The following is a 26669-nucleotide window of genomic DNA, read 5'->3' on the forward strand; positions in this document are numbered from 1 at the left end:
AGCTTCAGGGTGGTGGAGCAGGCAAATGCCAACAATCAGACCCTCACATGTGTTAGCATAGCCAGAAGAAGCAGCAGATTCCAGATTGGAGAACCACCATATAATTCAGCACAGCTCAGGGAGGGCAGGTGTCCTCCAGTGGCCAGACATTCATGTGTTTCAGTATAACTCTAGTGAAACACAGAAAAATCCCCACCTGACTTCAGCACACAGTAGACACAAACACTAGGACCCTAGCTTAGTACAACTTAGGTAAGCTACCCGACCACCTACAGCCTCCAGCTGTCAGTACCTGAGACCCCAGCACACAATGCCAGTGACCAGGCCCTGTCCCCAGCACAAGAAGCTTGGGACAGTGCCCCTGTGCTCCAACAAAAAAGTTTAACTTTAAAAGCCAAGATATAGGCAAACATTATGAACAAAAAGCAAAACCAAATATTTACCATAGAGAAGTGTCACGGTGACAAGAAAGACCCAAACACAAACTCAGAAGGGGACAACATTTTCAATATACCTACATCTGAAATCTCAAAGTTGGATATGAATCAGTATCAAACCCAAAATGCCTTCTTGGAAGAGCTCAAGAAGGATTTTAAAAGTCAGATACAATGTATTTGAGGTAGAAGAAAAAAAGGAAAAGAAATGAGAGGTATGTAAGAGAGTCAAGAGCTTGAAAAAGGAAGGGAAAAAATGACTGAAGAAAACAACTGCTCAAAAAGTTTATCTGATTTTCCATCTCCTTTTACCCTGTCCATACTCAAAACTTCCCTGCCCTCATTGCCAGTAAAGTCACTCCCATCATTTACTTCTGACCAGTTGTTCAACTGCCTTAACATCTAGGTACTGAGAGGTGTGCACAGAACAACTGTGGCCATTGATTCGGTCTCCCTGAAGGCCTGCTACTGGTGGGCTGAGGTGTGCCCTATGCTGGACTGTGCTCCTTTCCAACTTGGGGGCAATAGTCCTTTTCTGCTGATCTTCGAAATTGTTTTGGACTGGGAAATTGTTTCATCCTGTTGTTTTGTGGGTTTTGCCAATTCAGAATTTGTTTGAAGGCATTGTTTAAAGTTATTTGTAAAGGCTTTGGGAGAGCTCAAGTGAGTTCCTGCCTTTTCTCCATCATTTTATTTTGGTTCTTCTGAGATCAAGATAGCTATCCACTTTTCGTGTTTTTTTTTTTTTTAATGTTTGGCTGCTTCTACTCCAGCTCCTTATCTTTACTTTGTCTCTCTCTATTTCTTTTTTGCTTTAATGTTTTGTTTTCCCAAGTTTTATGTAAAAATTAATTTAACATCTGTTTCTTGACATTGAATTACAAATTCTCTCTCTACCTCTCTCTACCCCTCATTGAGAAATCAAGCCATTTGACATCAGTTATATAAGTGCAGTTAATATGCCAAAACTTATGAAAAATAAAGTTTAAAAATTATTTCTCAATCTCCATTTAGACTCCAACAGTTCTTCTGTGGAGATGGATATCATTTTTTCATCATAAGTTCTTCATTACTATCTTGGATTATAATTTTTTTTTTAGTTTAGTGTTGTATTCTGACTTTAACAAATGCTGTAAAAATCAGCATTTCTATAAACAAAGTATAAGACAAAAGAGGATTGCACATGAAAATGTGAAGTTATAAAATGTTGCCTTTTAAAAATATACAAAAATAAAAAATTCCAGTCTCTTCTCCATATGAGTCTTTCTCACTCTTTAATTTTTGTTAATATTATTATTACATTATTACACTCAAACCTATGCTCTCTGTCTATGTATTCTCTTTCTAACTGCCCTAGCAGTGATAAAGACCTTAGTCTTTACAAATATGATCTTCCCATAAAAATATGATCTTCCCATGTAGATAGGTAAACAATTTAACCTTATTGAATCCCTTGTGATTTCTCTTTACTGTTTACCTTTTTAGGCTTCTCAGGAGTTTTTTTTTTTATTTGAAAATGAAATTTTCTATTCATCTCTGGTCTTTTCATTGAGACGATTATTATTTTTTTTGTGTGTGAGGAAATTGGGGTTAAGTGACTTGTTCACACTCACGTAGCTAATAAGTGTTATATGTCTGAGGCTAGATTTGAACTCAGGTCTTCCCGAGTCCAGGGCAGGGTGCTCTCTTCACTATGCCACCTAGCTGCCCCTCAGTATTGATTATTGTTTGTAATCCTTGTTACTTTGTATTCTGGAGTAACATATTTTGAGTCCTCTGAAACTTTTATGTAGAAGCTGATTAATTTTATGTCATCCTGATTGTGACTCCACATTTGAGTTATTTCTTTCTGGCTACTTACAGTGTTTTCTGTTTTACCTGGGGACTCTGGAATTTGAGTATCATGTTCCTTAGATGTTTAATTTTGGATCTCTTTTAAGAAGTAATCAGTAGATTATTATTATTTTTTTTAATTTCTATTTTAAACTAAGATTCTAAGGTATCCTTAATAATTTCTTGAAATCTGATACAATGGATTTTATATAGTCCAACAATTCTTAAAATATCTCTCCTGGACCTGTTTTCCACTTCTGTTGTTTTTCAATGAGTAATTCCAAATTTTTAAACAATTGTTTCATTCTTTTCATTTTGTTTTATTGTTTCTGCTGTCTCATGGAGTCATGAGCTTACACTTGCCCAATTCTAACATTTCAAGAACTATTTTCTTCAGTGAACTTTTGTTCCTCTTTTTCATTTGACTAATTTTACTTTTTAAGGAGTTGTTTTATTCAATGAATTTTTGTGCATATATGTACAAATGTATGTATATATATATATATATAATATACATAATATATTATATAAAGAATATATAGAATATATGTTATATCTGCTTCTTTTACCAAGCTATTGACTCTTCTTTCATTATTCTCTTGCATATCTCTCATTTCCTTTCCCAATTTTCCCCTCTACCTCTCTTATTTGATTTAAAATATTTTTAAGTTCTTACATGGTTTTATTTTTGAGGTTTGATACCAATTCACTGTTTTTCTTTGAGACTTTTTGGGTAGCCACTTTGCCATTGCTGTCCTGTTCTGAGTTAGTTTTAGTTCCATAAGTTGCTGCTAATTCAGTCACTTCTGAGCCCTGTCCTGAATTGTCTGTTCCTCTACTATTGCTGGCTTTCCAGAGTGCCACCTGTGCTGAACAGCAGTCTGTGGTCAACCAAGTGAGACAGAACATTTTTATGGACTTTCTACTTTGTCTTGGCCTTCAAAATCATTTCCCCATTTCCAGATTTTTTTTTATTATTACACCCCTTCAGAATTCATTTTGAGGGATTATTTTAATGTTGTTTTGAGGGGAATTTGGGTGAAAACAGGTGAGTCCTTGCATTTCCTAAGCTATTTTGGCTCTCTCTAAATGACATTAACTGTGTGTTTGTTCATTCTTCCTGCTTATGTCCTGAATAGGGAATTTCATGTTATGGCCAGGCTCTGTGCACTGTTACAGAGAATGTGTGGACTGATCATGCTTTTTGGGTATTGAGTGTTTTGTCATATCAAGATGTTAGGGACATACCCCTGAAACTGGCAAGGTTTCAGTGCTCCCAAATTAGTCTGATGTAAAACAAAGTCTAGATCCTACCCCTCTGGTTTTAGGTCTGCAAATTTCTGAGCTGAGTTTGAGTTGGAAAGCAGAACTGTGGGCTTGCCATATTTGGAGTTTCCATAGATTCCTCTTAGATTCAGGTACAATCAGCTAGCTGGAAAACTTCACTGTTTCATTAGGTCTCTATATCTTCTCCCTATTTTGAGTGAAATGATTTTATAATGCTTTAATATTATTAAACTTATATAAAAAAACTAAATAGAACTATTTCATAAAATGTAGACTTGGAAGAGACCTTAGAAATCATCTAGACTAAGCCTTTCATTTTTCAAAAGAGGAAATAGAGGCATACAAAATAAAAATGACATTCCTTTATTGTTTTTAACTTATTTGTTTAGTATTTTGTTTTTCTCCAATTACATGTAAAAACTATTTTTACCTTTCTTTTTTAAATTTTGAGTTCCAGCTTATCTCCTTCCCTCCCCATCCCCCTAATTGAGAAGGCAAGCAATTTAATATAGATTTTACATCTATAGGCATACAAAAAGTATTTCAATATTCGTTCTCAAAGAGGACTAGACCAGCTCAAATTCTTAATATCTGACTTGCTTGCATTAGCAATACAATTCTTAGATTCCTTAAGAGTCTGACCAGTATGACAGATCTTTAATTAACTTTTTCTTTGGCTTAAAGAAGGCTTGGGTTGAATTCACGGGGACAGGAGTCATGTTCTGTGATTTTGGGTTCCCAGGACCCCTGAACCTCTAACTTTCAATATTTTGGTGGCCTATACAGGGAAGCTGCCTGACCCCAAGGTATATGAAGCCTTCCCACCTCGTTCTTGCCCTGCTTTTGGGGTCACTCTCCAAGCAGCTAGGAAGGCTTGGAGGTACTTTTTTGGGCAGACAATTATGAGGCTGTCTCACGCTTAGCCTGATACTCTCTGGCTCTCAGTTCATCAGTTTGGTTCAAGGCCATGGACCTGGGTACACCTTTGGCAGCAAAGAGGACAAGATGGATGCTTTTTTGGAAGCATATACCTAATTCTGTCAATTCTCTTGGCACTAAAGAATTTGAAAACCTGCAGGTGTTTTTTGTTTCCCCTAGGCTTACTTATTCCTTTCCCTCTACACCCCTGAATCTTCCTTCATGGAGGCCACAGGTAAAAGTTAGAACAGCTGAAAACAGTAGATTCTGGAGATTTTGTGATAGATCATTAAGGATTTTTGAAACAATTCCTTGCATCCTGGTCATTCCCTTCTCCATCTCTTTTACCTTGAGACAAGAGGGTATCATTGTTAACTCCTCTCATAGGAGAAGAGAATTTCACCCTTCCCCAGTCCCCTTCACATTCTTCTTCCCTGACCTGGAGAAAAAAAATAAGGGGGAGTAGCAGCAGCTACAGCATGGGTCCCAGTGGCAATAGGCTAAGGCCCTGGGGCAACCTTTGCCTGCAAGATTTATGGAGGATCAGCACATCTCACTCACCCCCCACACCCACCTAAACACCCAGCAGCTGTGGGGAGAGAGGGAAGAAGGATGGGTCAAGGTAAAGAAGCTAGCCTCTGAACTGGGATAAGCATGCTCTTTTAAAGTTGTAGTTTTGGAAGACCTGAGTTCAAATCTGGCCTCAGACACATAATACTTCCTAGCTTTGTGACACTCTGGGCAAGTCACTTAACCCCAATTGCCTCATTTAAAAAAAAATTAGAATAGACCAAACAGAAGTCAGTGACTCCATGAGACGAAAGCACAAGATCAAACATATAACAAGATAATGTTGTAGTTTTAACTGTTAATGAAGAGATATTCATTCTCTGTGTGAAGTAATTTGGAAATGCATTTAACAAAACTGAAGTCACCTGATTGGTATAAGTTTCAGATTGGTAAATTTTTTATATCAGTTGTGTCAATCAACTTTTCATAATTTGGTTACCACTAAAACAATTTAGCTAATTTTGTTTATTGTTTTAATGTGTAAACTTGCCAAAAAACTTTTTTGGGTTATGGTTTGCTGAGAATTATCAAGTATATAGAAATAATCTCTAATGACTGGTTTTTACACCAGGACAAATTCAAATTTGCTATGTAAATCCTGGGAAAAGGTTTTCATAAACTGTGATTAGTGAAACTTGTTATCTGAGGTAAAATCTCTTGGGACCATAAATTATTTTATTTTGAGTTGTCTGATGGATTAAAGCTGAGAGGGCAATTTTAGCCTCAATCTAAGATAAGACCCTCCTGGCTCAGTTTCCCCATTATGTTCCTTTAAAAAGTACTGGCTATTCCTGAGTCTGGCTATGAAGTAGATTTGACACTGCATGGGTGAAAAACTGAATTATCTGACTCCAAGCAGAGTGAAGAATGTTGTTATCCTGTCATATTCAGACCCTACATCTAGTCACTGTTTTATCCTTTTATAGCAAATTTCTATAATCAGAGGAAGTGGTCAGTAAAAGATCAGTGCAAGTGTGTGAGATCTTGCTGTTTCAACTTGAATGTTTAGTCATTCAATACCCTCAAATAACTGAAATTAAATCAGAATCATCTTCACTTTGATTTGGGAAGGAGAATTCAGTGATGACTGAAGTGAAAGTCAGTCTATGGCAAATACATTTGTGTAACTATTGAACCCAGAGGTGGAAAACTTCTACTTGAAAAAGTGTCACTTTAACTTTTGAAAAAGTAGCAAGATCAGATAATCCTGCAATGTAAATGATTTTAATGGGGCTCTTACACATTTACTTCTCCCTGTATCTGGGTCCTGCAGTCCCTTTTGTTAAATCTGTGTTTTCCAGACTAAAAGCCATTTACCTATAGTTGGTAGCAAACAGCAGGTACCAGCCAACCTCCCCTCATTACCCCCTGGATGCAGGGTTTCACTCTGTGCTCTGTTCCACTGAACCTCCTCTTTGGGATCCACTTGAGACATGGACGGCTCTATGCCCCTTGCCAGCAGGAGGCAGTTTCTGAAGCCAAGACTTTCATCCCTCACCCCCCAAAAAATTGGTCCTATTTGTTTAAAGGGTGAATGATGGGGTACAAGCCCAAGCCCATTTGTCTACTAGCCCTAGAAAAACCCATCTTGGAATCTCCTTGAACTCTGTCAAGGAAGTTTCTATAGTTTGCCTGAAGCTATAATCCTATAAACTGGTCTTTCATTATCACTTACACTCAATTTCCCAATTCTCTGTTACCTTTAACCTAACCCAGCCCTCTATAGTCTGTTACCTTCCAATGGCCCTCCACCACTTCCACACTTGATCCTATCTAGACCCTATTCTACCCCCCACTCACTCCCATCACGGTCTTCCCTCGATTCCTTTCTCTCATACTCTCCAGTCACCCCAAACTACTTGTCCAGTCCTAGGTACCTCCTACAGTCTTTCTGTGTATAAGATCCATCTTGTCTCCATTAAAGTGCTTGAATTCTTGTGATCTGGCCACTGCATTAGCAATACAAATACTTAGATTCCTTAAAAGTCTGGCCAATATGGCAGATTTTTAATAAATTTCATCTTTGGCTGAAAAAAAAAAGTAAAAGAAAACATAGACCTCCCCCCCCAAAAGAAAAAAACAAACAAGCAAAAAAAATGAGAAAAATTAAGTTTAAAGAAGTAAGCTTGGATCTGTATTCAGACTCCATTAGTTCTGTCCTGGAAATGTATATTTTTCATGATAAGTCCTTCAGAGTTGTTTCTAATCATCGCATTGCTGAAAATAACTAAGTCATTCACACTTGATCAACATATAATATTGCTTTTACTGTGTAAAATGTTCTCCTGGTTCTACTCATTCTTTGCATCAGTTCATGTAAGTCTTTCCAAATTTTTCAAAGAGAATTCTGCTTATCACTTATAGCTCAATAGTATACCATCAATCACATATCACAACTTGTTCAGTCATTTGCCAATTGATGGGCATCCCCTCAGTTTCCAATTCTTTGCCACCAGAAAAGAGGTACTGTAATTGTGTATGTGTATATGTGTGCATTTATGTGTGTGTAAACACATATGTATATGTATATATGTATGCATGTCATTTTCTTTTAGTTTGTTATCTATTATGTTTTTTTATACAAGCCTAGTAGCAATATTGCTGTATTCAAGGTTATGCATGATTGACTAAAGATGGAAATAGATAACTTACATTACTTCATCTGAAAACTGAGTGTTCATATCTTTTGATCATTTATCAGTTGGAGAATGGATTTTATTTTCATAAATTTGGTTCCATTCTCTATATATTTATGAAATGAGGCCTTTCTCTTTGATTCTAATTTTTTTTCACAGTTATGATTGATAAATGTATTTCCCTCCATACGAATTACTGCTGTTTATTCTAGGAGAATAAGAAAGGAGAGATCCTTTCACTGTTTACCTACTAAAAGTGTTTAGGTTCTGACTACCATCTTCCCCAATCTATCCTCCTTTCTATTATCCCCCCTTCACTTATACTCTCCCCCTCTTACTTTCCTGTAAGGTAAGATAGATTTCTACATGCAACTGACTGCATATATTATTCAGTTTTTGATCCAGTTCTGATGAGAATAAGGTTCAAGTGTTCCCTGACACCTCCCCCATATGCCCCTCCGATGTAAAGGATTTTTCTTGCTGTTTTTATGTGAGATTATTTACCCCATTCTACCTCTTTTTTCCCTTTTCTCACCCCTTAATTTCATTTTTTTTATTTTTAAAAATGTTTTTTTTATTTTTCTATATCCTATCCTATCCCATCCTATCCTATCCCATCCTATCGTATGATATCCTATCCTATTATATTATATTATATTATATTATATTATATTATATTATATATATTATATATATTATATTATATTATATTATATTATATTATATTATATTATATTATATTATATTATATTATATTATATTATATTATATTATATTATATTATATTATATTATATTATATTACATTACATTATATTATATTACATTACATTACATTACATTACATTACATCATATTACATTATATTACATTACATCATATTATATTATATCATATTATATTATATTATATTATATTATATTATATTATATTATATTATATTATATTATATTATATTATATTATATTATATTATATTATATTATATTATATCATATTATATCATATTATATCATATTATATCATATTATATCACATTATATCACATCATATCACATCATATCATATCATATCATATCATATCATATCATATCATATCATATCATATCATATCATATTATATTATATTATATTATATTATATTATATTATATTATATTATATTATATTATATTATATTATATTAATATATTATATTATATTATATTATATTATATTATATTATATTATATTATATTATATCATATTGTATCATATCATATCATACCATACCAGACCATATCATATCATATCATATTATATCATACCATATCATATCATATCATACCATATCATATATCATATCACATTATATTATATCATATCATATATATTATATCATATCATATATATTATATCATATTATATCATATCATATTATATTATATATCATGTCGTATCATGTTCTTTGTGTATATATATATATGTGTATATATCTTTATTTTTTTAGATATCCCATCATACTCAAATTACATTTGTTCATTCCATCTACATATACTTCTAACAGCCCCCAAAATGAGAAAGCATCATCTTCCTATATAGGAATGTAAAGAGTTTAACCTTATGAAGTCCCTTACTACTTTCCTTTCTTGTTTACCTGTTTATGTTTCTCTTGAATCCTATATTTTAGAGTCAAAATTTTTATTCAGCTCTGGTCTTTTCATTAGGAATGCTTGATAGTTCACTATTTCATTAAATATCCTCTTTAAGCCTGAAGAATTATACTCAGATTGGTTAGGTAGATGATTATTGGTTGTAATTCTAGCTCCTTTGTCCTCCAGAATATCATCCAATTCCTCAGATCCTTTAACATAGAAACTGCTAAATCCTCTGTTATTCTGATTGCTTTTCCACAATACTTGAATTGTTTCTTTCTAGATGCTTGAAATATTTCCTCCTTGACCTGGGAACACTGGAATTTGACTGTAACATTCCTCAAGTTTCAATTTTGGAATCTCTTTCAGAAGGTGATCAGCAAACTCTTTCAATTGCTAATTAACCATCTGGTTTCAGAATAACAGGGCAGTTTTAATGAATTATTTCTGGAAAGATGATATTTAGGTTCTTTTTTATCATGGTTTTCAGGTAGCCCAATATTTTTTAAATTATTTCTCCTGGATCTATTTTTCACTTTAGTTATTATTCTAGTGAGGTATTTCATGTTGTCTTCTATTGTTTAATTTTTTTTTGGTTTGCTTTTGTTGTTTCTTGATGTCTTATACAGTCATCATCTCCCACTTGTTCAAATCTACTTTTTATGGATTTCTTTTAAGTAACATTTTTGTGCCTCCTTTTCCATTTGACCAGTTGTGCATTTTCAGGCATTCTTCTCCTCATTGGATTTTTGTAACTATTTTACCATTTGGCCTAGTTTGTTTTTTCAGGTATTTTTTCCAGTATATTTTTATGCTTCCTTTGCCAAGCTGTTGACATTTTTTTTCATGATTTTCTTGTAGTACTCTTGTTTCACTCCCTGATTTTATTTCTTTCTTTCATGATTTCTAAACTCCTTTTTAAGCTCTTCCATGGCTTGACACCAATTCACGTTTTTCTTTGAAGCTTTGGATGTAGGGATTTTGACTTCATTGTCTTCTAACTGGAATTATTTTTTAAGGTATTGAAAAATATTTATTTATTTATTTATTTTTATTTATTTTAAATTTTATCAATTTATTTTGATTTATCAACAATCACTTCAATACACTTTTGAGTTGAAAATTTTTCCTCCCCTTCCTCCCCCCCACCCTCCCAAGATGGCGCACAATCTGATATAGGCTTTACATTTACATACCCATTAAACATATTTTCACATTAGTGAAGTTGTACGGAAAAATTAAAACCAATACGAGGAACCATCAGAAAGATGAAACAAAACTGAACAGAAGGTAAAAATAAGTGATAGCGATTAGACTTCCATAGTTCGTTCTTTAGATGTGGACAGCATTTTCCATCCCGAGGCCTCTGGAGATGTCTTAGATCTAATGCTGAGAAGGTTCAGTTTAACAATTAGTCATTGCATAACGTGGCTGTTATTGTGTACAAAGTCCTCTTGGTTCTGCTCACTTCACTCAGCATCAGATCATACAAGTCTTTCCAGGTTTTTCTGAAGTCAGCCTGTTCCTCATTCCTTATAGCACAATAGTATTCCATTACATTCATGTACCACAACTTGCTCAGCCATTCCTCAATTGATGGGCATCCTCTCAATCTCCAATTCTTTGCAACCACAAAAAGAGCTGCTATATATATTTTTGTACATGTGGGTCCTTTTCCCATTTGTTTGATCTCTTTGGGATATAGCCCTAGAAGTGCTATTGCTGGATCAAAGGGTATGCACATTTTTGTAGCCCTTTGGGCATAGTTCCAAATTGTTCTCCAAAATGGTTGGATCATTTCACAACTCCACCAACAATGTATTAGTGTTCCAATTTTCCCACATCTTCTCCAACATTTATCATTTTCCTGTTTTGTCATGTTGGCCAATCTGATAGGTGTGATGTGGTACCTCAGAGTTGTTTTGATTTGCATTTCTCTAATCAATAACAATTTAGAGCATTTTTTCATATGACTATAGATGGCTTTAATTTCTTCATCTGAGAACTGTCTGTTCATATCCTTTGACCATTATATCAAGGGAATGGCTTGTGTTCTTATAAATTTGTCTTAATTCTCTATATATTTTAGAAATGAGGCCTTTATCAGAGAGACTGGTTGTAAAAATTCCCAATTTTCTACCTTCCTTCTAATCTTAGTTGCATTGGCTTTGTTTGTGCAAAAACTTTTCAATTTAATGTAATCAAAATTATCCATTTTGCTTTTCATAATGTTCTCTATCTCCTGTTTGGTCATGAATTCTTCTGTTCTCCATAGATCTGATAGGTAAACTATTCCTTGTTCTCCCAGTTTACTTATGGTATCAGCCTTTATATCTAAGTCATGAACCCATTTTGACTTTATTTTGGTATATGGTGTGAGATTTGGGTCTATGCCTGGTTTCTGCCATACGCTTTTCCAGTTTTCCCAGCAGTTTTTTCCAAAGAGTGGGTTCTTATCCCAGAAGCTGGGGTCTTTGGGTTTATCAAATAATAGATTACTATAGTCCTTGACTACTGTGTCTTGCATATTTAACCTATTCCACTGATCCACCTCCCTATTTCTTAGCCAGTACCAAGCAGTTTTGATGATTGCTGCTTTATAATACAATTGAAGATCTGGAATTGCTAGGCCACTTTCCCCTGCATTTCTTTTCATTCGTTCCTTTGATATTCTGGACCTTTTGTTTTTCCAAATGAATCTTCTTGGTTTTTTTTCTAACTCTATAAAATAGTTTCTTGGTAGTTTGATTGGTATGGCACTGAATAAGTAAATTAGCTTAGGTAGGATTGTCATTTTTATTATATTAGCTCGGCCTACCCATGAGCAACTGATGTTTTTCCAATTATTTAGATCTGATTTTATTTGTGTGAAAAGTGTTTTGTAATTGTGTTCATAGAGTTCCTGGGTTTGTTTGGAGGTAGACTCCTAAATATTTTATAATGTCTACAGTAAGTTTAAATGGGATTTCTCTTTCTATCTCTTGCTGTTGGGCTTTGTTGGTAATATATAGAAATACTAATGATTTATGTGGGTTTATTTTATAGCCTGCAACTTTGCTAAAGTTGTTTATTATTTCAAGTAGTTTTTTACTTGATTCTCTAGGATTCTCTAAGTATATCATCATGTCATCTGCAAAGAGTGATAGCTTTGTTTCTTCTTTGCCTATTCTAATGCCTTCAATTTCTTTTTCTTCTCTTATTGCTAAAGCTAAGGTTTCCAGTACAATATTGAATAACAGTGGTGATAATGGACATCCTTGTTTCACCCCGATCTTATTGGAAATGCTTCTAGCCTGTCCCCATTACATATAATGCTTGCTGAAGGTTTTAAGATGCTATTTATTATTTTAAGGAAGACTCCATTTATACCTATGCTTTCTAGTGTTTTTAATAGGAATGGGTGTTGTATTTTATCAAAAGCTTTTTCTGCATCTATTGAGATGATCATGTGGTTTCTGTTGGTTTTGGTGTTGATATGCTCAATGATGCTGATAGTTTTCCTAATATTGAACCAACCCTGCATTCCTGGTATAAATCCTACCTGGTCATAGTGTATTATTCTTGTGATAAGTTGCTGCAATCTACTTGCTAGTATTTTGTTTAAAATTTTTGCATCTTCATTCATTAGAGAAATTGGTCTATAATTTTCTTTCTCTATTTTGACTCTTCCTGGTTTAGGTATCAACACCATATTTGTTCATAAAAAGAATTTGGTAAGACTCCTTCTTCACCTATTTTCCCAAATATATATAGTATTGGAATTAATTGTTCTTTAAATGTTTGATAGAATTCACATGTAAATCCATCTGGCCCTGGAGATTTTTTCCTAGGGAGTTCATCAATGGCTTGTTCAATTTCTTTTTCTGAGATGGGGTTATTTAAGTATTTTACTTCCTCTTCAGTTAATCTGGGCAATTTATATTTTTGTAAATATGTATCCATTTCACTAAGATTGTCAAATTTGTTGGCATATAGTTGGGCAAAATAATTCCTAATTATTGTTTTAATTTCCTCTTCCTTGGTGGTAGCTTCCCTTTTCATTCTTGATACTAGTAATTTGGTTTTCTTCTTTCTTTTTTTTAATTAAATTAACCAAAGGCTTATCTATTTTATTGTTTTTTCATAAAACCAGCTCTTAGTTTTATTTATTAGTTCAATAGTTTTCTTAATTTCAATTTTATTAATTTTTCCTTTGGTTTTCAATATTTCTAATTTGGTGTTTAGTTGAGGATTTTTAATTGTTCTTTTTCTTTTTTTTAGTTGTATGCCCAATTCATTAATCTCCTCTTTTTCTATTTTATTTATGTAAGCATTTAGAGATATAAAACTTCCCCTAAGAACTGCTTTGCTGCATCCCATAGGTTTTGGTATGTTGTCTCATTATTGTCATTCTCTTGAATGAAATTATTGATTGTTTCTATGATTTGTTGTTTGACCCAATCATTTTTTAGGATTAGATTATTTAGTTTCCAATTATTTTTTATATCTTTCCATGGCCCTTTATTACATATAATTTTTATTCATGATCTGAAAAGGATGCATTTAATATTTCTTTTCTGCATTGGATTGTGAGGTTTTTATGCCCTAGTACATGGTCAATTTTTGTGTATGTGCCATGTACTGCCGAGAAAAAAGTATATTCCTTTCTATCCCCATTCAGTTTTCTCCAGAGGTCTATCATACCTAACTTTTCTAATGTTCTATTCACCTCCTTAACTTCTTTCTTGTTTATTTTGTGGTTAGACTTATCTAGTGCAGAGGGGAGGTTCAGGTCCCCCACTAGTATAGTTTTGCTGTCTATTTCTTCCTGTAACTCCCTGAACTTCTCCTGTAAGAATTTGGATGCTATACCATTGGTGCATATATGTTTAGTAATGATATTACTTCATTGTCTATGGTGCCTTTTAGCAGGATGTAGTTTCCTTCCTTATCTCTTTTGATTAGATCTATTTTTGCTTTTGCTTTGTCTGAGATCAGGATTGCTACCCCTGCTTTTTTTACTTCAGCTGACACATATATTCTGCTCCAGCCTTTTACCTTTACCCTGTATGTGTCACTCTTTTTCAAATGTGTTTCCTGTAAACAACATATTGTAGGATTATGGTTTTTAATCCATTCTGCAATCCATTTCTTTTATGGGAGAGTTCATCCCATTCACATTCACAGTTATGATTACTATCTGTGTCTTTTTCTCCATCCTTTCCCCCTATTTATGCTTTTCTTTCTCCTTTTTCCTTTCCCCCTTCACTAGTGTTTTGCTTTTGACCACCTCCTTCAGTCCCTTCCCTTTTATTATCCCTTTCCCTTTTCTTCCCCTTTAGTCTTACTGCTTTCTCCCCCTTCTTTCCCCCTTTTCTTTCCCCCCTTTTCTTTCCCCTTTTCCCTCCTACTGCCTATAGGGCAAGTTAGATTTCTATACCTAACTGATTATAATATGCCCTTCTTGAGCCAAATCTTATGAGAGTAAAGTTCAAACAATTCTCCCTACCTCCCTTCTTTCCTTCTGCTGTAATAGGATTTTGTGTCTTTTCCTGTAATGTAATTTACCCTTGTCTGCCTCCTCCTTTCTCAGTACATTTTCTAAGATCAGATTGATCCACTTATTTGGATCCATTTAACCCACTTGATTAGATTTTTTTTTATCATTACAAGTCAACTAATATCCACCCTCTTTATGTATACTCCTTTAACAAGGTGTAATAACAATACAGTTCTCAAGGGCAAGTCTCATATTCCCTTGTAGGGGTTTAAACAGCCCTCTCCCCTTATTAACAACATATTGTATCCTTCTGTCCCATTTACCTTATTAAGTCCTTCTTGAGTCCTGTACTTGAAGATCAAATTTTTTGTTGAGCTCTGGTCTTTTTATCAGGAAAGTTTGGAAGTCTCCTATTTCGTTGAATATCCACCTCCTCCCTTGAAAAATGATGCTCATTTTTGCTGGGTAATTGATCCTTGGCTGCATTCCAAGCTCCTTTGCCTTACGGAATATCATGTTCCATGCCCTGTGGTCTTTTAATGTAGAAGCCGCAAGGTCCTGTAATCCTGACTGTGTTTCCATGATATTTAAATTTTTCTTTCTGCCTGCTTGCAGCACCTTCTCTTTCATCTGGTAATTTTGGAATTTTGCTATTATATTCCTTGGTGTTGTCAATTTGGGATCTCTTTCAGGTAGTGATTGGTGGATTCTTTCTATGGTTGTATTCCCTTCTGCTTCTAGGACTTCCAGGTAGTTTTCCTTTATGATTTCCTGAAAGATACTGTCCAGGCTCTGTTTTTCATCCTGATTTTAAGGTAGTCCAATAATTTTTAAATTGTCTCTCCTCAGTCGATTTTCCAGGTCGGTTGTTTTACTGATGCGGTATTGTACATTTTCATCTATTTTTTCTTTGTTTCTGTTTGACTGATTCTTGCTCTCTCATAGAGACATTAGGTTCCATTTGTCCAATTCTAGTTTTTAACAGATTGTTTCCTTCTGTTAGTTTTTGTACTTCCTTCCTCAACTGGCCAATTGTGTTTTTTAGGGACTTGTTTTCTTCAGTGTACTCTTCTGTTAGTTTTTTTGTAAACGCGATTTGATCTTCCTTGTTACCATAATAAATTTGTTTTTCAGACAAAGACAATGTTTATTAGAACAAACATCATATTGGGCAGACTCTTAAGGAGTCTGAACATAAGTAAGCTATTGGCTACATTTTAAGACTATGAGCAGTGGCTAGATTATAAGAATCTGAGCATCTTCGTGGAGACAAAATGTACCTTAAATACAGAAAAGCTATGGGAGGGAATCTAGGAGTAGACAAGTAGTTTGGGTTGACTGGAGGAGGAGTCTAAGGAGATCTGGATTTGAGTCGCCAGTAAACTGTAGTGAACAGAACTGGAGACCTGGACAATGGCAGCCTAGCTAGGATTAAGTGTGGGAAATAGCCAGGGGCCATAGGGAAGTAAGACAATGGAGGGGAGATTCAGTGTAGCCACAATGAAAGGCCAGTTGATGGCATTATAGCCTCAGGCAAATGCCAGAGATTTAGCCATGTGGGAAAGTACAGGGTTTTTCCTTTCTGGGGTCTAGATCCCATCCTCTTCATTACCCCCTCAAACAAATGGGACCCTAATTCTTTTGGATTAAGGGATGAAGGTCTCGGCTTCTAAAACTGCTTCCTACTGACAAGGGGTAGAGAGCTGTCCTTGCCTAGAGGGGATCCCAAAGAGTACGTTGACTGGAACCTAGGAGAGGCTGCATCCAGGGAACAATGTGGGGACATTGGCTGGTATCCACTGTTTGGTACCAACTATAGGTGAATAGCCCATAATCTGGAAGACACAAATCTGACAGAAAAAACTGCAGGACCCAGATATAAAGCAGGGACTAGATTCAGAGCCCAACTTCAAGAGGATAAACCATCCTTAGCTCTGTTTGGATTCCTGTTTTCTAACCATGCAGTATCAAATCCACCTCATGGTCAGACTCAGTAGTAGCCAGGTGGGTAACATTCCCTTTCAAAGAAACATAATGGGAAAACTGAGCCAGGAGGATCCCATCTTAGACTGAAGACAAAATTATTCTCTCAGCTTTTCCCAGTGCTGATTTCCAACTAGTATCACATTCTCAGAGTAGCTTGTTACATTTCTCTCACATGGTGGATTATTGATTATCGATGGATTATGACCCATCAGGCAACTCAAAATAAAATCCTACGATCTTTAATCTCAATCAGCAAGTTTTACTAACCACAGCTTAGGAAAAACTTTTCCAGGATTTACATCTCAAACTTAAATTTGTCCTAGTGTAAAAAGCCAGTAGTTAGAGATTTCTATACACTTGCGAATTCTCAGCAAGCCATAAATGACCCAAACAAGCTTTTTGGCTAGTTTACACATTAAAACAATAACCAAAAATAGCTAAATTATTTTAGCAGTAACCAAATTATGAAAAATTGCTTGACATAACTAATACAGAAAGTTCACCAGTTTGAAACTTGAAATAAACCCATCACCAATCAGCTAACTTCTATTTTTAAATGCACTTCCAAATTACTTTTACACAGAGAATCAACATCTCACCATTAACAGTTAAACCTACAAATTTAAAAGAGCATTCTTACCCAAGTTTGGAGGCTAGCTTCTTTACCTTGAGCAGGATGTGCTAGGTGTTGCTTCCAGGTAAAGGTTGCCCCAGGGTCCAAGGTCATTTGCCAGTGGGGCCCATGCTGTAACTGCTGCCCCTCCCCTCTTTTTCCTTTCCCAAGTGGGGGAGAGTGAAATCAAAGGTAGGGAGTAAAATTGAAACTCTCTTCTCCTATGAGAGGGATTAACAGATAACCTTTTGACTCAAGGGAAGGGAGTGACCAGGCTGTGCAGGTGTTTCAAAACTCCTTAATGATCAATCACAAAACCTCTAGATTATGCCAAGATATTTTTTAGCTTTTCTAACTTCCCCTGTAACCTCCATGAAGAAGGATTCAGAGGTGCAGAGGGAAGGGAGTAAGTAAGCCTCAGAGAACCAAAAAGCAACCGCAGTTTTCTCCAATTCCCTAGTGCCAAGGGCATCAACAGAATTGAGCATACAGTTCCAGACAGGGTGTCCATTCTTGTCGTCTGTGATGTGAAAGGTGTACTCAGGTCCATGGCCTTGAACCACCCCAGTGGACTGAGAGCCTGAGAGCGTCAGGCCAAGTGCTAGAGAGCCTCACAGCTGTCTGTCAGAAAAGCACCTCCAAGCCTTGGTGTTTGGACAGTGACCCCAACTGCAGAGCAAGAAAGGAGGGGAGGAGGGAGGCTTACATACCTTCCAGTCTTGGCTGGAGAAGAATTTGGCGTTAGGCAGTTTCCCCATATGAGCCACCAAAACGATACAGTGTAGGGGTTGTGGGACCCCAAAATCACAACACTCGGTTCCTGTCCTCAAGATTTTGACCCAAGCTTCCTTTCAGCCAAATACAAGGTTTATTAGAACATCCATCATATTGGGCAGACTCTTAAGGAGTCTGAACATTAGTAAGCTATTGACTAGATTTTGAGAATCTGAACAGTGGCTAGATTATAAGAATCTAAGCAGTGGCTAGGTTGTAAGAATCTGAGCCAGTAATTTTCTATAGTCAGAGGTTTTTTTTCTGTTGTTTGATCATTTTCCAGCCTTTTTCTTGACTTTTAACTCTTTGCTAAAGTGGGCTGTCCTTCCAGGGTAGAGGGTGAACTATCCCAAGCTTCATGGCACCTGCTTTCAGAGTTACTTCTATTGACCTGTTTTCAGTTCTTCCAAGGTGGTGTGGTCTAAGGAGAGGTTTACTTACTATTCTGTTGGTTTGTACTCTTGTATGTGCATGACAACAAGCACCATTTTCTGCCCTGGAACTGTGAAGAAGGACCCTGCTCCACTGTGGCTGAAAGCTCTGGTGTGCTAGTGCTCCTTCTTGCCCTAGTACTGCTGTCCAGGACTCTGAATCAGATTTGAGTATTGGTAAAGCAACAGAGTCCTGGCCTTAGTGCCAGCAAAGAGACCCCGTAATGTCCTTCTGAGCCGTCATTCAAACCCTTTATGGTCTGTGGTCTGAAAGATCAGGAAAGCAGCTGATTAAAGTGTTGATTCAGTCACTCCCACAGCCTGCTTTTGCTAGGGGCTTGTCTATGTTGAATCAGCCTACACTGGGCTGTGCTCTATTCTCACCCACATTTGACAGAACTTTCTTGACAAGCTTCCAAGTTTTCTTTGGCTGGAAATTTGTTTCACCGCATTCTTTCATGGGTTATGTTGCTCCTGAAATTGTTATTTACAGAGGTTCGGTGGGGTTTTGGGAAGAGCTCTGGAGAGTCTCTGCCTTTTCTCCATCTTGGATCCACCTCCTCTAAAACATTACATTCCTCAGATCAGATGGTTAGCAAGTAACGGAGCTGGATTTAAAGTCAGTTTTCTCTCTTATCTGCAAAATGGACTTTTATTTTCATCTTTTGACAAACTTAAAAATCTAGATAGTTCTAGGAGTGTCAACACTACATTTAGGGCAGTAAATTTTCATTAATACAATATTTAAATAATATTAAACTTTCTGAAGTTTTATTTATTACCACTCATATGTCATTCAACAACAATTTATTAAGTCCTTAGGATGTGCCAAGAAAAAAAAAAAGAAAAACCAAGAAAGCAAAAAACAAAACAAAAGAAGGAAGCATATCCTGGATTTCAAGAGGCTTACAGTCTAATAGAAATTCTCACAATATCTTTTAGCACTAGGTAAGTTTTGCATTTATTCTCCCTTCTCCCTCTTCACTTTAGAAATCATTAGAGAAAAATAATTATCCATGTCACACTATTTTGTTTAGTAATAAAACAATATCTTGTATATAATGAAGTAATTATTACTTCTTCAGTATTTAAGGAAGTGGCCGTTCAAAGCAGCAAGAAAATGCTGTGGAGGGAAAGAAAATTACTGTTGTTTCAAGAAAAACATGAAATGAACTTTAGAAGTACAGAAGGTATTCTGTATTCGAGCAGCATGGTTATTGAAAATGGTGAAAAAGTCTCACAAATTTGATAGAAAAGAGTGAATTTTTTTGTTGTTATTGTTTTTGTTGTTAAAACATGAAGAGAATACAGGAGGTAAAGCTATATCAATAAATTTACCACACGTGAATGGACTGAAAAAAAAAAACGTATCTCAGGGTAGAAAAATGCCCAAAGTTTCAGAAAGTTATATTCACTCAGCTTATTTAAATGTTATATTTTCATGCTTGAAAAGTTATAACTCACAAAATTTCAAATCAAATAACTATGTGTTATTTATTAAATAAAATTTAATATTATTTAGTATTAAATAAAAACCATTTGCTTTTTCATCAACAGAACACTTGGTTTCCTGAGTTTTTAATCTCATAAATGAAGGATGAGCCAATGAAAAACAGGAAATTCTCATTTGAGCCATTATAGGCAATAAAGAACATAGCAATAAAGTAGTTAAAAAGGCAGAAAAGGCAATGAGTTTACAACAAGCCTTCAGTTATTTTTGTAGAATACTGATTTGATGAAAGATTTTGTGTATTGGCTGAAGAAAAGGCCACAATTCTGCCTCTGACACATATTTGTTATGAAACTATATGATTTACAAGTCAATTTTTGATGCCTAAGTTTGTTTTTAAATTTGTTTTGTCCATTCGTTTCATCAGGTTTTACTGTGGGTATCATAATCTCTCAGTGCTCTTTGATCTTCTAAAATTATAAATTGCAAAGAAAGTACCAACATGACTTAGTGGATTGAATTTCTTCACATGATATTTCCTTATTTGAATTATATCACAGGTTCAAGCTATCAATATATTTGTAGATCATATATAGATATTATTATTGGGACAATTCAATAGCAAGGCAAAAAAGAAAATAGAAGCTCTCCTTCCAACATAAACTATTATAAATTCTAGTTAAAACACAGATTTAATCATAATGAAAGTCATAAAAGGAAAATGAAATGGAATACCATATTTATTACAAATATGAAAGGAAGATGCATTTTTGTCTATTTAAATAAATAAGTGAAATCTAGGAAACAAGTTAGAGATTAGTTTAGAAACACATTAAAAACTAATCTAAAATAATAAAAAAAATATAATAAAGTATAGGAGTGCTTTTAGAGATGCAAAAGATGGAGATATTGATCATTTTCAGATAAGTTAAATAACAATAACTGATTGATATTAAAATAAAAGCTATGACAATAGTACATGGACTTCTGCAGTGATAGCCACCTTAGGAGATTTTTATTTGTTTTCTACATTAAACCATGTCACACATAAGTTCTACTCATAGTGACTACAGACTGGTCATGAATACCCTACTGCATCCTAAAAGAGAAAACCTGTAGAGCTAGACATATACTAATCAAGACAACTTTTATGAAGTACTTGTCTATGTTATGAACAAAGATAAAAAATCATTTAAAAATAATTTTGTTCAGTAAACGTAGACCTAACATATCATATAGATTCATCATCACTTAGTTATTTCTTTGGGCTTGTCTACTCTTCTTTCCAGGATGAAGGGCCTGAGTCAGAAGAGCCTGAATCGTCCCATTTCTTTACAGGTAACATGTATGTGGAGCCACTGAAGAACTTTCCAGATATAAAACATAGAAAATCAAATTATCCATCCCTCAAACAAAAAGCATGAAAACTAGTCTAGAGAGTGTTTGTGCTATGAATTGAAAGAACAGACTCCAACATATTCATAATTAGGGGTAGATTTTTTCATGGAAGAAAGTTGCATCAAAGACATCATCTTATTAGAGAAAACCTGATTGATCTGTCCTGTAGTCATGAGTATGCCTAAGGTCTTTGCAAACAAACCAGCTTGATTCCTACAAACATAGTAGTAGTAAATTGAGAAAAATAACAAATTCTCAACACAAATATGTAGGCATTTATTTTCCTTTGCTTTTCTTCATTATCTTGGAGATTGCACAAAACCTTTTTTTCTCTGTTCACTGTAAAATATCTGTGCTTGCATTCTTCCTAACACACATTTAACTGGGAAGTTCATACATGGACATTTGTGGTAAAATGCACAGAGAATCACAGAGTATCATGTTGAAATAGAACTTAAAACACTATCTGGGTTAGTTCAAGTTTGAATTGTCTCTGTAAACTATCAGATCATTTGTCATTCATCCTTTCTTTGAATACCTTCAATAAGAAGGAATTCATGATCCACCTCCCCTTCTCCAGGTCTCACCCCTGGCTCCATTTAATGTGTTACACTTTTGAATAACGTTTTTAGGAAATTTAGGGGCACCTAGGTGGTGCAGAGGCTAGGTGGCAGTCCTGGAATCTGGAAGACTCCTCTTCTTGAGTTCAGGTCTGGCCTCAGAGTAGCTACTTGAACCCAGGAAAATTATAAATTACTGTTAGCCTCAGTTCCTCATTTTTAAAATGATCTAGAGAAGAAAATGGTAAGTCTGTCTGGTACCTTTGCCAAGAAAACCCCAAATGGGTCACAGAGACATGGACAGTGCTGAACAATAGTAGGAAGTTTATCTCAACACCTGCTTAAATTTGATTCTTTGCTACTTAAACATATTTCTCCTACTTCTCCCTTTTGGTCCCAGAGAAGACTCTTCTATTCCATGAGACAACTCCTGGAACATATGAAGACAACTATCTTTCACCCTATATCCACTTGCCACACTAATATACTACATCATATTTTCCAAGTTTAAAAGCTTTTGCCATTTCAAGTTAGCCTGATTTGGCACATACTTTACCACATAGTTCTTTAAAGGCCTTTACCACAGAGATTCTCTGTTTCTAGGCACTTTCTAGCTTATTGCTTTATTTTCTGACATGGACAGCCAGAACTACACATGCTCCATTTGTGACCTGGTCAGAACTGAGAATATGAGGTAGTCACTAACCTTTGCAGATTCCTACGCATTATGTTTCTCTTAATGTAGTCTAGAATATCACTAATATTGGTGGTTATATCAGGTTGTTGAAAAAGTAAGTGGAAAAAAAAATAATTCTCCCAGCTCAGTCTTAACATAAAGGCATATAATTAGAACAAAATTACAATATGCTTTCACCACAAAAGTAATTCAGACTTCAATAACTTCATTGAAATTTTTCGTTCTTGACTTTGCATCTTATTTCTCTAATGCTAGTTAACTATCAGCCCAACCCAATTAGTTCTAGTTCATTCCTCTTTTGATGGAATGTGAATTTGTAATCCCAGTGCCCTTGCCCTTCATCATAACTAAGGGCAGAAATAGATAGACAAATACTCTTATGGTGGATAGTGAAGTGCTCAGAAGTTTTACTCCTCCCCTCATTAACACATCTTTTTCTCTATCTGTTAAGGTTTGGGAAGTTTATGTGACTTTATACCAGGTAGACTACAATGGGCTTAAGGAAAGTGTTAATATGTTAGAATCTTCTTTAGGGGGCAACTAGGTGGCACAGTAGGTAGGCCCTGGAGTCAAGAAGACCTGAGTTCAAATCTGGCCTCAGACCGAACACTTGACACTTACTAGCTGTGTGACCCTGGGCAAGTCACTTTAACCCCAACTGCCTAAAAACTAAAAAAAAAAAAAAAGAATCTTCTTTACAAAAATAACTGCATAAAATAATTTAAAATTACTTTTAAGGATTCCATTTTCATTATGTGTCAGTTTTTTAATAGATCTGGACATTAATTACTAATTTTTTTTTCTAGGAAGATAGAAAAGATAAAAAACTGCAATTATTTAAAATTTGCTATGTGTGAAGTACTGTGCTAAGTGCTGAAGATATTAATATCAAATGCCAGAGAGTTCGTGTTCTGCAGGAAATAACAATCAAATTTGGGGAGACAACACATAAAAGGCAGCCAGGAGGCAAAATGGTTAGAACAAAAGACTTAGCGTCTAAAACACCAATGCACAAACCCTACCTCAGATACATAATAGCTTTGTGTCCTTGGACAAATGACCTACCCTCTCTCCGCTCTAGTTTCCATATATTCAAAACATTGGTTATAATAACACCTCCTTCACAAAGTTGTCATAAGTGTCAAAGGAGTCAACATATGTAAAACACTTTGTAAGCCCTTACATACCATATAAATGTTAGCAAATATTATTTTGAAAGATGTTCAACTACAGGATGACTCTATAAGTCTTAAAGATACAGTTATAAGAACGATGGCAAGGTCCAACTGTCCTTAGTTTATATCAGTAGCTTGGATAGCAGGGAAAGAATACAGAAAGTATATAACCAATAAATCAATCATTCAATAAATATTTATTAAGTGTCTACTATGGGTCAGGCATTGTACTAAGTTGTAGGGGTACAAAAAAAGCTAAAGACAATTCCTGCACTCAAAGGGTTCAATGTTTAATGGAAGAGACGATAGGAAATAAAAAATATGCAAAACATATGTGTGTGTATATGCATATATACACACATATATGTATATATTCACACACAACACACACATACACATATATGTGTATGTATGCATAACTGTATAAATGTGTATGTGTATGTATACATACATATGTATATGTATATATGACAAATATGAAATAATTAAAAGAGCAAAGGCAAACATATATATAGGCATTGGGAAAGGCTTCCTTTAGGAATTTTAGTTGGGACTTAAAGGGATCCAGGGAGATCAGTAATTAGAGTAGGGGAGGTAAAACATTAGAGGCATGAAGGACAGCTAGAAAAAATACTTGGATCCAAGCAATGCAGTGTCTTGTTTGTGGAACAGCCCATAGGTTAGTGTCACTGGATCAAAGATTACCTGTTGGAGAATAAGGTGTAAGAAGATAGAAAAGGTAGGTTATGAAGGATTTTGAAGGTCAAACATTTTCTATTTGTTCCTGGAGGCATTGGGAAGCCACTGAAGTTTATTGAATGGGAGGTGCTGGTGACATGATCAAACTTATACCATAGGAAAATCACTTTAATGGCTGAATCAAGAATGGATTTGAGGGAGGAGAAATTTGAAGTAGGCAGAACCACCAGAAAATTATTAGAACACTCTGGGGAATGAGGTGATGAGGGCCTACACTAGAGTGGTGGCAGCATCAGAGGAGGGGAAGTACTGTATTTGAGAGATGTTGCCAAGGTGAAGTTGACAGACCTTGGCAATAGTTTGGATATAGGAAGTGAAAGATAGGGAGGAGTCTGGGATGACTCCTAGGTTGTAAACTTGAGGGATTGGGAGGGTGGTGTTGATTGCTACAGTCTTAAGGAAAGAAAGAGGGGGAGAGGTTTGAGGGTAAAAGATAATAAGTTCAGTTTTAGACATGTTGAGCTTAATGTATGTATTTGACAACCAGTTCAAGATGTCTGAAAGGCATTTGGGGACGTGAAATTGAAGGTCTTCAGAGATTTTGAGTCAGGGTAATTAGAGCTGATATTCTCAGCCTAGAGATGGTAATCAAATCTAAGGGAGTTGATGAAATCATCAAGTGAATTAGTATACAGAGAGAAAAGAGGATCCAGGATCAAGCCCAGAGTGACACTTATGATTAAAAGTTATGGTCTAAAAAAAATGACCTAGCAAAAAAGGCATAGAAAATGGTGTCCCAAAACCATAGACAGAGACATCATCAAGGAAGAGAGAATGACCAAATGTCAAAGGCTACAGAGAGGTTGGGTAGAATGAGGAGAAAAGCCACTGAATTCTGCAACTAAGAAATCATTAGCAACTTTGGAGAGAACAGTTTTGTTGAAATCATAAGGCTGGCAGCTATGAAGTAAAGGGGTAAGTGTCCTTTTTAAGGAGTTTGCCCACAAAAAGCAGAAGAGATAAAGAATGATAGTTAACAGAGATGGGAATGGAATGATCAAATAAGTTTTTTTTTTCCTTTTTTTTTTTTAAGGGAGACATGGATATGTTTGTAGACAGTAAGGAATGAACCAGTAAACAGAGAGAGATTAAAAATAAGTGAAAGAGTGAGGAATGATGGGGATAATCTGTAGGAAAAGATGGGATGGAATTGGATCACTTGGACTGATGGTGGTTTTAGCCCATGTAAGGAACAAGTAACCATTATGAAATGAGTAAAGGATCTGATAGTAGTAGAAGGCATAAAAGAGAGAGGAGATAGAAAAGAAGGGAAGGGAGCTCAGGAAAAATGGCCTTAATTTTTAAGCAGAGCAAATGATAAGATCTGGGGAATCTTCAGAAGCAGTTGTAAAGCAGATGGCTCTCCAACTCACAGAATGGATTTGGTGATTCTCATTTCAACTAAATTATATGAACAGTCAAATGGCCCAAACAAGTTTTAGGCAGCCTGGGTATTGGTTATAAAAACAACCAAAAAAAAAACAAAACAATGTTGGTTGGAAGGAAATGAGTGGTGAAAGCAATAGAAGGAAAGTTACTTTTATATAGGCCTTCAATGCTCTTTTTAAAAATGCTAATTTCCTATGGTAGTCTGATTTTAAAAAGATCTAATGAAATTTTGGGCCTATAACATCACTGGTATGAGAAACTCTGTGAGGAAACTTCTTTAATCAGTGAAGAAGCACAGCTTTTCTACAGTTTGGAGAGGCAGGCACTGAGGATACTGAAAGGTTGTAGCAATTTGTCCAGGTTCACACAGGCTTTAGGTGTCACAGAAATGACCTAAACACATTTCTTTGCAAGATTCTTGTGGATTAATAGTCAACATTAAGTATATTTTTTAAAGTGAAACTACTTGAAAAGGGTTGACCTTCCTGGTGTCCTATACATAATTACTAGAAAATCCTAAGAGTAATGACTTCCAAGATATTCTGGGTTAAAAGCAGATTAAATATAAATTGCTGGCTGGGGCAGGGCATGTCTCCCCCATACTAAGTACTTCTTTTTCTATATCCAATAAGTACTTCCTTTCACATGT

Source organism: Phascolarctos cinereus, unplaced genomic scaffold (genome assembly GCF_003287225.1).
Source record: "Phascolarctos cinereus isolate Bilbo 61053 unplaced genomic scaffold, phaCin_HiC Scaffold_5;HRSCAF=322, whole genome shotgun sequence".
Lineage (NCBI taxonomy): Eukaryota > Metazoa > Chordata > Mammalia > Diprotodontia > Phascolarctidae > Phascolarctos > Phascolarctos cinereus.